The sequence below is a fragment of the Zalophus californianus genome, chromosome 1, assembly GCF_009762305.2.
Source record: "Zalophus californianus isolate mZalCal1 chromosome 1, mZalCal1.pri.v2, whole genome shotgun sequence".
Classification (NCBI taxonomy): domain Eukaryota; kingdom Metazoa; phylum Chordata; class Mammalia; order Carnivora; family Otariidae; genus Zalophus; species Zalophus californianus.
In genome coordinates, this window is record NC_045595.1 from 33,742,853 (window position 1) to 33,755,699 (window position 12,847).

Here is a 12,847-nt window from a genome sequence, read left to right on the forward strand (position 1 = left end):
TTAATTACCAGAATACACAGAATTAATGAAAACTTAGTAATGAAAGAAGCACTTGAAGAAACAAGTGTCTCAAAAGTCTGTATCATGCAGTCAACTCTTGTCTTCCTGATAACAAGGTACAGTGAGCTGGGGCGTTCGGTCGGGACTGGGGCCTTTGCAGGTGGCTTGCCACGCAGTGTGGCCCCAGCAGCCACTTCACCTCTTGTGACCTCTAACCCTAAAAGTCGGGAATTCAATACATTTCTTTTGCTTTTAGTTGAAAAAGCAAAGTGATGTCAGTATCTTCCTGTCGGAAGTATGTTTTACTTTTTCCCCTCACATAGAGGACAATATTTTGAAGTTCAGAAGTTGATTTATGCAAGATTTATGACAGTCTTTGTGTGGTTTGGGGTATAGTTTTCTTTTTTTTTTTTTTTAAGAGTTTAACTCCTAGGATTTTTTTTTCAGCTTTATTGAGATATAATTGACAACTAAACTTGTAAGGTATTTAAAATGTACAGTGTGATGATGATTTGATATATACACACACATATATATGTATACATTGTGAAAAGGATTGGCACGTAATTTCCTATTAAAGAAAATACAAAGGGGAATCTGCATACCTTTGCTCTGTATTCTTTTTCCTACTTGGAGTTCCCTGGGTGCTAAAATATTTGCATTTATAAAAATGTTTTTAATTTAAATAAATATTGCTATGATTAGCAGAACATTGAAATTGTTTGAAATCCCTAGTTTTATTCCCAGGTAGTTTTTGCGTGTTTTGTTTTTTACTATAGACTACAATCTTTTTTATGAAACACCAGCACTGTTACATGTTATTTAAAGCTTTGATTTCCACAAGGTAACAGCCTTTAGTGTAGTGTGGTGTAGTTGATGTAGATCTTTGAAAAACTTCCTTTGAAGGAAAACTGAATGTTTCAAAATTTGTTTGTTTGTGTGACGGTGACTTCTGTCTTTCAAAAATATCACCCACACTATGTCTTCATTCTGTACTTATTTTCTGATTCACCAAACATGTGTGATTTACTCAGATTTCACCGGGGTACAGCAAACCGGGGGGGGGGGGGGCACTGAACCTTTTTTTGTTTTTCTGAGAGATCCTGAATAAATGAATATATTTACATGCTAGGCATTACTGGTTTTGCATACAAACAGATAAAACACATGGTTACAACTGCATTCTATTCTTTTAAAAATTTGTTTTGACATATGTCACACTAGTAATTAATGTCTAGGCTGCAGTTTTTGCAAGTAGTGTGACCCTACTGAGATGACTTTGTTTACTGAAAATGGCAGTGCTTTGTTGGAAATTTAATTGGGGTCTTCTGCATTATGCGTATTCATAAAAGATCCTTCAGAACTGATTTTAGTTGAAATATTGCTTTTGTACGGATTCTCTGATAGAACGAGAGAAGAATTATCACGGAATGAAACATAGCTTCTTTTCAAAATGAGAAAAATAAGTGATATATCTGCTTTAAACAAAATTTTTACATTATAAATAGTTTCAATTCTTATGTTATTGTGACACCAATATCAAATCTTTTTGCCAAGAGCTTCTTTGATTGTTTCAGTAAGAAAATACATTGAAGCCTTAGTGAGAATCACCAGGAAACTTATATGGTTATTCTGTGTACAATTTCTTCTTTAAAACAAGTTTTATCTCCCTAGCGGTAGCCCATTAGAATGAGATTGAAGTTTGAATCCATGCATTATAAGATAGATTATGTGTGTTCTTTAGATTTTGTGAATGCCGTCACATGTTTTTTACTGCATTTGATGTTTGTGGAGATTGTGTGCTTATCCCTTATGTTCGCTTCAATTATTGTAGTTACTGTGAATTTTGGACGGAGTCTAAGCAAGGTCAACAGATTATACTCTATACCTCAGCCTTTCAGTATTCGTTTGGTTAAATTAAATGCAGCCAAACCCTGAGCTGGAGTGGTGTTATTGTAGTAAGATGGAAATAGGGAGCGAAACTGCAGCTGCTTCTCTAGCTAGACTGATTTCAGAGCGTCCATTGTCCTGGAAGTTCTCAGGAGAGCAGCCTCATGATCTTGTATGTGAATTAGAAGGACTTCTAAAGAGGAAGAAAACCAAGAAGGGCAAGTTGTTTCAAAGGAAGTAGGAATAAGTTAAGCTCGGCAAATAGGCTTTATCCACAGATTCTACTCAGTCATTTTAAGAGCGCCTACTGTGTGTTGGGCACCATGCAGTACGTTTCTGCCCTCAAGGATTCACATTCTTGTGGGAAAACGACTAGGAGTAGACACTTCACAGTGCCATAGTGATATGTAGGAACAAAATGTGGCTGAGATGGTGGAGGAAGCAGTGCTTGAATGGTACTCAGTATCTGTTGCATTAATATAAATGAAATGTTGACTTAACTCTTGAAGGAGTGGCAGAAATAATCAAGGAGACAGGCAGATGTAACATCATGAGTGAAGGCACAGGGTGTAAAAGCATCTGTGTACCTTGCTTAGCTCAGCAGCTTTGGAGTTATCATCCCCTCAGAAGAGGCAAAAGTGATTTCGCTCTACCTCAGGCCAAGTGAGGATGCTGCAGGGAGCCACTCAACTAGGTGAGGTGTTTGCCTGGAGGAGAGGTCGAGCCTCTCCCTGTAGCTGGGTGCCTGCCAGGGGACTGGAGTCCAGCACGTGGGAGAAGGACTTGGAAGAGCCTGGCATGTGTCCCCCAGAATTTGGAGGCTGAATTACTGGCGTTTGGCTCTTGTCTGTGTAAATCTGATGGTAAGAAGGTGATTGGAGCTGCCTCAGTGGCAGGATGTTGCCGTCATGATCATGAATGACTCCCAGCTTCTCTTTGGTAGATGAGAGCAGCCACTATAGAGAGATGAGACGGGCGAGGATGATCTCCCCCCTCACCCCACAGCTTTGCTCCCACGCTTCAATGAAAGCAGGTCTCCCCTCAAACTCTGACATGTGCAGTCAGAATCAAGCAGGCCAAACATGTCACTCAGCCTGTTCTGTAGGTTCATCGAAGCCCTGGATCTGTCCCTTTAGGGCCCCCCCACACCACTGATTGAAAAGCTCACTCGCAGGTAGACAGGGCAGCTCTTCCAATGTGGTTACCCTTGGCTATCTTACCCCCTAATGCGCTGGCTGGAAATGAGGACCTCTACGAATCAAGCCTTGGGAGTGCCCTTCAGCGTCTGCTCCAGCCCTGTTATCTGCCCCTCAGTTTCTTTGCCCCTCGGACTCTTGATATTATATAAATCTCACGTGTGTCTTACCAGAGACACCCTGTCTTAGGTGTTCTGCCATTTGTTTGTTTCTTTAGCCAAAATATCTTGGAGGTGATTTTTTTTATCACTTCATAAAGATCACCCTCTCATTTTTATGATTGCAGAGTACTCCATTGTGTACAAGAGCCATTGGTTATTTAACCAGTTCCTTGTTGGTGGACATTGCACACATGCTGCAGTGTGTGTTATCGTTTTTATGTCATTTTGTACATGGTGAGGATGTTTGTAGGTTAAATACCCAAAGTGAGATTGCTTGGCTAGCGTGTATGGCATTCATAATTTTGATGCCTATGGCTGCATTGCCCTGCATGGAAATACTAGTCGACACTTTTGCCAGCAATGTAGGAGCTCTTCCCCTCTGCCTTACCAACGGTACCAGCAGTCTGAGAGGTGAAAACTGGTCTCACTCTAGTTTTAAATCTGAGCCTGGGCATATGGACATATATCCAAGAACTGTTTTATTTCCTTTACTGTGAACTGATTGTTTGAATTATGTTAGAGTCCTTGTGAGAATGAGATGGAGAGATCCCTGTGAAGGGCTTTCTACAGAGCCTGTCACATGGGATGCGTTTTGTATGCTTAGTAACCGGAAGGGCTTTTGACAGGAAATAACACCTGATGAGTGTGAAATGCAGCTCTGCCCTGGACCTTGGCAAGTTGCTTAACCTCTCTGAGCCCGTTTGCCCATCTGCGCTAGAAACTTTGCATAGACTGTTCTCATTGAAATCTCCCAGCAGTCTTATGAAAGAATATTAGAGCAATACGATCTGCCAGGGGACTCAGATGAAGAAACCTGACTGTAGGTTATGAGGTCCTTGAACAGCCATACAACCTTGATCAGTCTGTATTTAAACATCCGAATGCCATTTCATGATGATGAGTAACAATTGTGTTTGAGTTAAAGGCCAGCTGTTGGTATTACTTGTAAAGCTTCTCAGCTACAATTGGAGGGCGTTTTATCCAAATGTCTTGTAGAGGGGAATTTTGTGTTCAGTTAACAAATTGCAACCTGCAGCTGATTTTATATTCACTGGCTACTTCTGTAGGAAAAACAACATAATGGTTATAATAATGTAAAGTTGCCCTAATTGGTGTTTCAGTTGGTTAAAATTACTAATGTAAATATGTTGGAAAAGTTCTTTGATTATTCTCTTTTGAGTCACATTGATAATTCACTGGAATTTATTTCCCAAGTAAGATTATCCATTTAGAGGAAGGCTTTCTTACTGAGATTGCAACACTTGAATGTTTTCCATGGAAAGATGTTTTGAAGCAACTGTAGCTAGAACTTCTGTTACTTATTTAAGGTCCTTCAGCCTGTGTCTGCTTTCATTATAGTAAAAAGAGAAAAACAAACGTTGCTATCTGATAAGAAAGGATGTTTTTCTCCTGTTGTCACTGCTGTGTATCTATCTCTGCATATGTTTACGTGAAATTGTTTTCTTTGATTTTCTTCTTTCTCTTGTGGTTTGTCCTTTCAGTTCTGTTGGGCCTTGTGTAGTCAGACGCCATATGAATTTGCCTTTGAAAGAGCTATTGGATTTTTGCCTCTCTGTAGCATGCACAGGCTGTAACATAATGCTTTCCAAAAAATTAGCACTCGGTAAATATTTGTTGGTTTTTCCATTCCTTTAAGTCTGATTAATTTTTATTCAGATGCTGCTGGACATCTTGACCACTTTAGAATGCTGAGGCTGTTCTAGAGGGACTGGGAATTAGGGTGGTGGCTCAGCATTTCGATACACTCCATTATAAGACCTTTGCTTTAGATAGCTGACAAAATGCCAAAGAGTATACAGTTTTCTAAGATTTCATTCTTCTTAAACCTTGAAAAAAATCATTTTTATAAGCCTGGTTTCATCAGAAAAATATTAATTGCTGTAATAATTTACTTATTTTCCACATCTGAGTAATTCCACTGAAAAGGAAAAAGGTGATTATAAATCTTTCCAAACTTTGAATGTGAAATTGTTTTTCGCTTAAAATCAAATGCAAACATATTGAACCCTGTTTTAATCCTACATAATTCATTTTATTAACTATGACCAAACAGAACATCTGTTAAAATTCCATAATGTTAACTTCATGGGAAAAGAAAAAAAATGTTTGCTTTTGGAATTTTTCCATTGTTTTATTGTCCAGGCTTTCAGTAAGTGTGTAACGGGACATTCTTATTAATGGGAATATTAAACAAATGAAAATAAAATACCCCCTTTAATCACAGAGGTTTATAAAAATGAGTTCCTTAATTACATTTACATTATTAGAACTTGTAGAGATGTCCTATGAAGAATGAGTGATGATTCATTCTTTGAGAACCTTAAATTATTACTCCTCAAATAAGGATTTTAGCCTGCAGTTTTTCATCATCTCTTAAATAAACAAACATTTTCAGAAAGAACAATTTAGTAAAATTATCTTAATATAGAAAAATTACTCTAGCCCTTCAGTGCATATTTTCTCATATTTTGTTTACAAGAAACCAGCTGCTATTTACTTTTCTCATTCTTTGGACACATTTCCTTTGCTCTGTGCAGTTTGGAAAATGCTGCCTGTTTCCATTGTTGCATGATGGCCATGCTGTCCAGAAGGGATACCAGTTCCTGTGTATAGGTCTTACTGGGATGTAAATGCAGTATCCTGACTCTTCCATTTATGCACATAAGAAAGCTACTGGTTAAAGGTGGAAATGATTTCTTAATTTTTCATTTTAAGTGTTAATATCATAAGCCATTATGTTGAAGGACCTCTCTCTTTGTTGTTTGTGTTTTTCATCCTATGTGAAATATCCTCTTCATCTTTGTATGTCAGTGTAGATTGCATTTAGGCTGCAAATAACAGAAAATCTGACTACATTGGCTGTAGCATATAAGGGTTTTTTCCCCTCCCTCTATAACAAGAAATCTGTAGTCAGTTGAGTCTGAGACTGGTATACTGGTTAAATGAGAGCATACAGGAAACAGGCTCTTTCATTCTACTTGGTTGACCTTAATACTCTGGCTGATTTACTCATGGTCACAAAATGGCTGCTCCATTTTAGGCATCACGGCCCCCTTCCAAGCATGAAGAATGGGGAAGGACTGGAGGCAGTACTAGCCTGTCATTCTGTGTACTTGGAAAACAAAAGCTTACTGGGATCAGGTGTCTTAGTGCCTTCCTGAGTTGAATGGGGAGTGGGAAGTTAAGTGTGTATGGAGCAGGGCGCCTGGGTGGCTCAGTCGTTAAGCGTCTGCCTTCGGCTCAGGTCGTGATCCCAGGGTCCTGGGATCGAGTCCCACATCGGGCTCCCTGCTCGGCGGGAAGCCTGCTTCTCCCTCTCCCACTCCCCCTGCTTGTGTTCCTGCTCTCGCCGTCTCTCTCTGTCAAATAAATAAATAAAATCTTTAAAAAAAAAAAAAGTGTGTATGGAGCTTTTCCGTGTAGGAGGTGAAGCCAGGCAAACAGGGTTGGGACTGCTGTTACTGAGTCGCCCTGCAGTGTCTGCTATATTCTGGCCTCTCATGTTTTTCTAGCTCAAGTTCCATCTCTTCAGAAAGGAAACCATTTCATACACCTCCCACTTCATCCCATACTGGGGTACTCTCTGAAGGACGACCAGAGCACTTGACTGGACCACAATTTTTGGAGATTTAATTCTGTTCTGTAAACTGTAATGTCTGTTCTTATTCTTTTTGGTACTTTTGCTTTTTTGGGGGCACCATTGTGGAAGCTCTTCTTTAAAAATCACTTGGTGGTCCCTTTGTAATTCTGAATTGTAATTCTGAAAATGAGAGTTTACTTCAAAGTTACTTATTTTTTATACAGTTTCGATTTTAAAGTTAAGATCTCAGAATACCTCTGTTGAAATATGTAGGTAGACACTTTCCTTAAAAATATATATAAATCACTGGGGCACCTGAGTGGCTCAGTCGTTAAGCGTCTGCCTTCGGCTTAGGTCATGATCTCAGGGTCCTGGGATCCAGCCGCACATCGGGCTCCCTGCTCTGCGGGAAGCCTGCTTCTCCCTCTCCCACTCCCCCTGCTTGTGTTCCCTCTCTCACGGTGTCTTTTTCTGTCAAATAAATAAATAAGATCTTAAAAAATATATATGTATGTATAAATCACAATTGAAAATAATAGCTTACCCTGTTCCACTCATGGTACTAAGTTTTTCACATGCATTTCCTTCCTTCCTTCCTTCCTTCCTTCCTTCCTTCCTTCCTTCCTCTCTTCCTCTCTCTTTCCTTCTTCTTCTCCTTCCTCCCTCCCTCCCTCCCTGCCTCTCTCCCTCCCTCTCTCTCTCCCTCTCTCCCTCCCTCCCTCCCTCCCTCCCTCCCTCCCTCCCTCCCTCCCTCCCTTCCATCCTTTCTCTTTTTTAAAAAAGATTTTATTTATTTGAGAGAGAGAGAGAGTGAGTGCACAAGCAGGGGAGAGGGAAAGGGAGAAGCAGGCTCTCTGCTGATCAGGGAGCCCGATGCAGGAACCGATTCCAGAACACTGGGATCCTGATCTCAGCTGAAGGCAGACGCTTAACCAACTGAGCCACCCACGTGCCCCCACATGCAGTATTTCATATAATCCTCCCAATACCCCAAACATCCCTACTTTGTAGAAACTGTGAGGTTTGCTAAGTTTGTGGTTCAAAGTCTTAGATCCAGTAAGGGAGGGAACCAAGGACTCGAGAGCCCATGATCTGAATCCCTGTGGTCAGCTGTACATTTTGTATTTTATATGCAAATTTTTCTAAGGAGGAAAATATTTCAAGTTAGTAGTATTTTTCTTCGATTCTTATACCTTTAAGTAGGCACTAGTGCCAGGAGTTTGGGGAAAATAGGTTTTCCTCAACCAGGAGCCTACATGACTTTAAAAGAAAAGTTAGAGGACTAAGCCTAGAGAATCTGCTTTGATAGAGATGCTCATAAAGGATGGTGGCTCGCAAGTGCGTAATATCCCATATGTCTGCATGATTAGCTCTTACCCGTCAGGTGGTAGTTCACATGTCCCTTCTCTGAGGGGCCTGCTGTGACCTCTGTAGCTGAAATGCACCTGCCCCAGCCCCAAGCACTCACTTGGTACCCTAGCTTTGCACCCTTATCTGCAATAATCTTCTTTTCTTGTTTATAAACTTATTACCTGCCTCCCTCCCCTAACAAAAATATATGCACTGTGAGGGCAAGTGCCTGTTGTTTGTTTTTTTTTTTTTTTTCTGTTAACACCTAGAAGAGTGCTTGACATGTAGTGCACTCAGAAAATACTTAATGGACAAATCAATGACTTAATCATACTTGCTTCTTAGAAGTAGACTGATTTTAAAGTACTTAGGTATTTAAAATCTCTAGCAGATGCTCAGATTAAGTTTGATTTGGCAGGAGTTGTGGAATCCTCACTTAATTCCCAGGCAAGGTAGTGGTTTTCTGCCATATAAATTTTCTGCCCTTCAAATGAGATTAATTTTCTTCTTGTCTTTTACCATATTTCCTGGTATATTGTGCCTTCCACAAATAGCTTTTATTCTGATTTTGTCATTTCTAGTTAAGGGTTTTTGCAATGAATATTTCATGTATTTAAAACACTTTTCCAAATGATGTAGGAAATAGCAAACAACTTATTCATGAAGAAAATCCTTCACCAGATATAGGCAAATTACCTACACTGAACACTGTGGGTCAGAAGTTACTCTTGAGATTCTGAGTAGTGTATAATATCTTACTGTCTGAACGAACATTATCTTATAAGGAGTATTAAGGAACAATATTAAGAAAACCAAGTGTGAAGGAAAAATCTAGAATTTTTATGTGTAATTCAAGTTTGTGGTTGAAGGGAACCATTTAAAGGACTTACTGAAAACGATTGTGTGTTTGACTACCGGGTTGCACATTACCTTGGGATCATATGATGTTAGTTACAGTTTGAATTCTGATACTTTACATATATTTTTCTAAGCTGTAGCTGAAACTCTAGGGTGTTTGCCTGTTTTATGGATCAGTAAGCTGAGGCAGACCTGGAAGCAGAGGCCATGCCTGTGTGATCCAAAGCCTGCGTTGGCTACACTCTGCTTCCTGCTTGTGTTTTGCAGATAAATTCAGTGTTTATTCCTCTTGGAATTTTTTGGTAAATCAGGAAAATAAAGTGATTTGAAACAAATCTTTTGGGTTGAAGTGGAGCATGATTTCTGAGGGTTAGGATTCTGAAATGTAGAAATGGAACCATATATACAGGTAGAACACAACCAGATGCTTCTAAATTGGAACTAATATGGTTTTGACATCCTTCATCCAGTGTTTGTGAAGATGGGTTACAAATGCTTTGACTGATTTCAGACTCTGTCCTCTTTTCTTCCATGGGCTTCAGCATGTGTTCTGAGAAAACAACACAGTAGCGGGAAAAGATTGATCATCTTTGGCATAGAAATGATTTTGGTATTTGGCTAAGTAATTAACAGATAATTTATTGACTAGTGGAGAAGGAGAAAGTGGCCAGAGAGAAGGCTGTTTCTTTTCCTTTGTGAAAACACTTGGCTTTTTAAATTGAGTTTGCCGATAAAGAAGCTGTATTCTAGAATAACACACTAGAGGGTGCACAACACCTGTGTTTTAAATGTTGGTGGCCGAAACTTCATTACATGAACTTGGAAGGCTCCTGAGGTGATTGCCCTGGTACCTTTAAAAACAGTTCAAATTAAGAAATGAAAATCCAAGCATAATAGTGTTTTCCAACCCAAGGTTCCTAAATAAATAAATTTGTTTTATCTTTTGATAAATGTATGCACAGATTTTAATTTGGGTTCGAAGTTTTAAAATTTTTGTCATGGAAAAATGTAAAGATACACAAAAATAGGTGAGTAAAATGAATCTCTCTGGGCCCATCACTCAGCTACGACAAGTATCCACTCTTGGCCAATTTTGTTTCATCTGTACTCAGACCCAACCCCTCCCCTTCCATTATTTTGAAGCAAATATTATACATTACCTTATTTTATTCAAAAATATCTCATTATGCATCCAACTTTACAGTTGGAAAACCTGAAAGATGCTACCTGATTCAAGTGACTGAGGTTAGCATCACTAACAAGATAAATTGACCTCCAACACCCCCAATATGATGCACCAAGAAGGGCACAAAATCACTGCTTTGATCTTCTGCCCAAAAAAGTGCACCATCTGAACCTGATCATGAGAAAATATCAGACAAACTGAAGTGGAGAGACTTTGTACAAAATTGTCAAGGTCTTGAAAAATAAAAATGAAGGAACTGTCAAACATAGCAGGAGACACAAGTGAGTGCAGTGTGGGATGCTGGACTGGACTCTGGAACAGAAAGGGTAGTAGGGAAGAAAACTGGTGAAATTCAAGTAAGGTGTAGAGTTCAGCTACTAGTGTAGCTGAAATATTAGTAGCTGGTTTTGATGATCACGCTCTGGTTATTTAAGTTGTTAACATCAGGGGAAGCTGGCTGTGGGGTATACGTGAACTCCCTATACTATGTTAGTGACTTGTATGAATGTCTGGAAATTATTTAAAAAAAATAGAAAGCTGAAACATAAAGAATGCTAGAAGACATTGTATGAAATACTTTATTTTTTAAATGATCTTGTGAAATAAGGACAAGTTAAACTTAAAACTTATGCTTTCATTTTTTATCTTTATGCAAGTAATGCTACATGGAATTGCTAACAAGTCCAACAGTGTGGAACGTAGGCTGAGAAGCAAGTCTCCTGTCTTCCTTCTCCATTCCAGTCTCACTCTCTAGAGATAACCTCTTTCAGCTGTTTCTGTGCTTAGAGTTCATCTTATTACATTCATATTTCTGGAAAATATATTTAAACATTTGTTTCTTAATTTGTCAGTCTTAGATACAATCTATTGAATCTTTGGAATGAAATATGTGGTTTAGCTTGCTTTATGCTCCCTCCCCAAACACACCTCATTCTAGCATTCCGGTTACATAAATTTCATTACTTTGGTTATTTTAGAAACTTTAAGTCATGTATTTGTGTCTGTGTTTTTTATCCGACAGACTTTCAGCATCTTGTAACTTTCTGTTTATGAGTTGAGGCTGTTATTTCTTTTTGCCACCAAACCCTCTTTGACTTTAGAACTCCACTTTCTGGAATGACTCTCCCACTGCACTTTACTCCAGTTGGTTAAGTTGCCTGTCAGTTTCACCCTGTCCTTCATCCACAGTCACTTCTTCCATGATTTTTTTCTGGATTGATTTTCAAAGTTGAACACAGTGAACAGTTAGTATTATTTGAGACTTCACGAAGGATCACCTGGCCAAGTAGTATCCTGGGGTTGTATAGTTGACCTTCAAAGGAATGTGGGTGTTAAGAGTGCTGTTGCCCTGTGCAGTGGGAAATGTGCATATAACTTTAGACTCTCCCAAAACTCAACTACTGATAGCCTGCTGTTGACCAGGAGCCTTACTGATAACACAGTCAATTAACACATATCTTATTTATTACATGTTTTATATATTGCACTTTTTTAAAGAAAGTAAGCTAGAGAAAAAAATGTTACTAAAATCTAAGGGTGAGAAAATACATTTAAAGTACTGTACTGTATTTATATATATTAAAAAAAAACTGCATGTGAGACCAATGCAGTTTAAACCTGTGTTGTTCAAGGGTCAACTACATTTCCTTTTTTTTTTAATTTCTTTTTTTAAGATTTTATTTATTTGAGAGAGAGAAAGAGAACAAGCCTGGGGAGGGGGAACAGGCAGAGGGAGAAGCAGACTCTCCGCTGAGTAGGGAGCCTGATGCAGGGCTCGATCCCAGGAGCCTGGGATCATGACCTGAGCCAAAGGCAGATGCTTAACCGACTGAGCTACCCAGGCGCCCCCATCAATTGCTATAGTTTATCTCATATTTTAATTTGCTGAACATTTGGGGCATGAACTTTCTGTTTTTCTCCTTGAGGTTTCTAATCATTTCTTTGGCGGGGGGTTGCATTATTTACCTTTTTCATATATTGAAGTGTGACAACCTCAAAATCTTTTTATTTTTTTGTACTGACTTTCTTTTTCCCTTGGGAAGATTGGAACTTTCCATCATTCTGTCCTTACCTGTTGTGGTCACTCACCGTGTCTGGACTTTGCATTGCCTTCCTGGGTTGGATTTGCTGCTTCCTGGCGGTCTTAGAGCATAGTGGTTCTGGGTTTGGGCTTTGGAGCCAGGCTGCTTAGGTTCTACCACAGCTCTCCCTCTGACAAGCTTACATCCCTGGTGCCTTACTGTCCTCATCTAATGAAAAGCATAATGAATCATTTGTTTAAGGCCTTTATTTTATCCTGATTTTTTGGTCATGTAACTATTAGTAACTACTTATTAGTGCCTAATAAAATTTACAAAAGTACTTACAGCATTTGGTGGTAACCATTCATAAGGATTCTTTGGGCTCAAGTGTGTTTCGATTTTTTTTTTTTTTTTAAGTAGGGAATTATGTCATTGAACTAGGATTCTTAGAGAAGCATTTTGATCTTATCGGTTTAGTGTGTATCCTAATTATATTTAGGAGGTAAGTGATTATGTTTGGTGTAGGAGTCTTTTAAACTGATACCGAGTATTCTAATAAAGCTCCCTTATACCTTGATCCACAT

General features: G+C 39.0%; 1 protein-coding gene across 4 annotated transcripts in view; it reads left to right on the top strand.

Moving 5' to 3' along the window:
* Positions 1-12,847, top strand: part of SLC25A26 (solute carrier family 25 member 26) — a 133,637-nt gene that overhangs the window by 40,601 nt on the left and 80,189 nt on the right. The window lies entirely within an intron of this gene.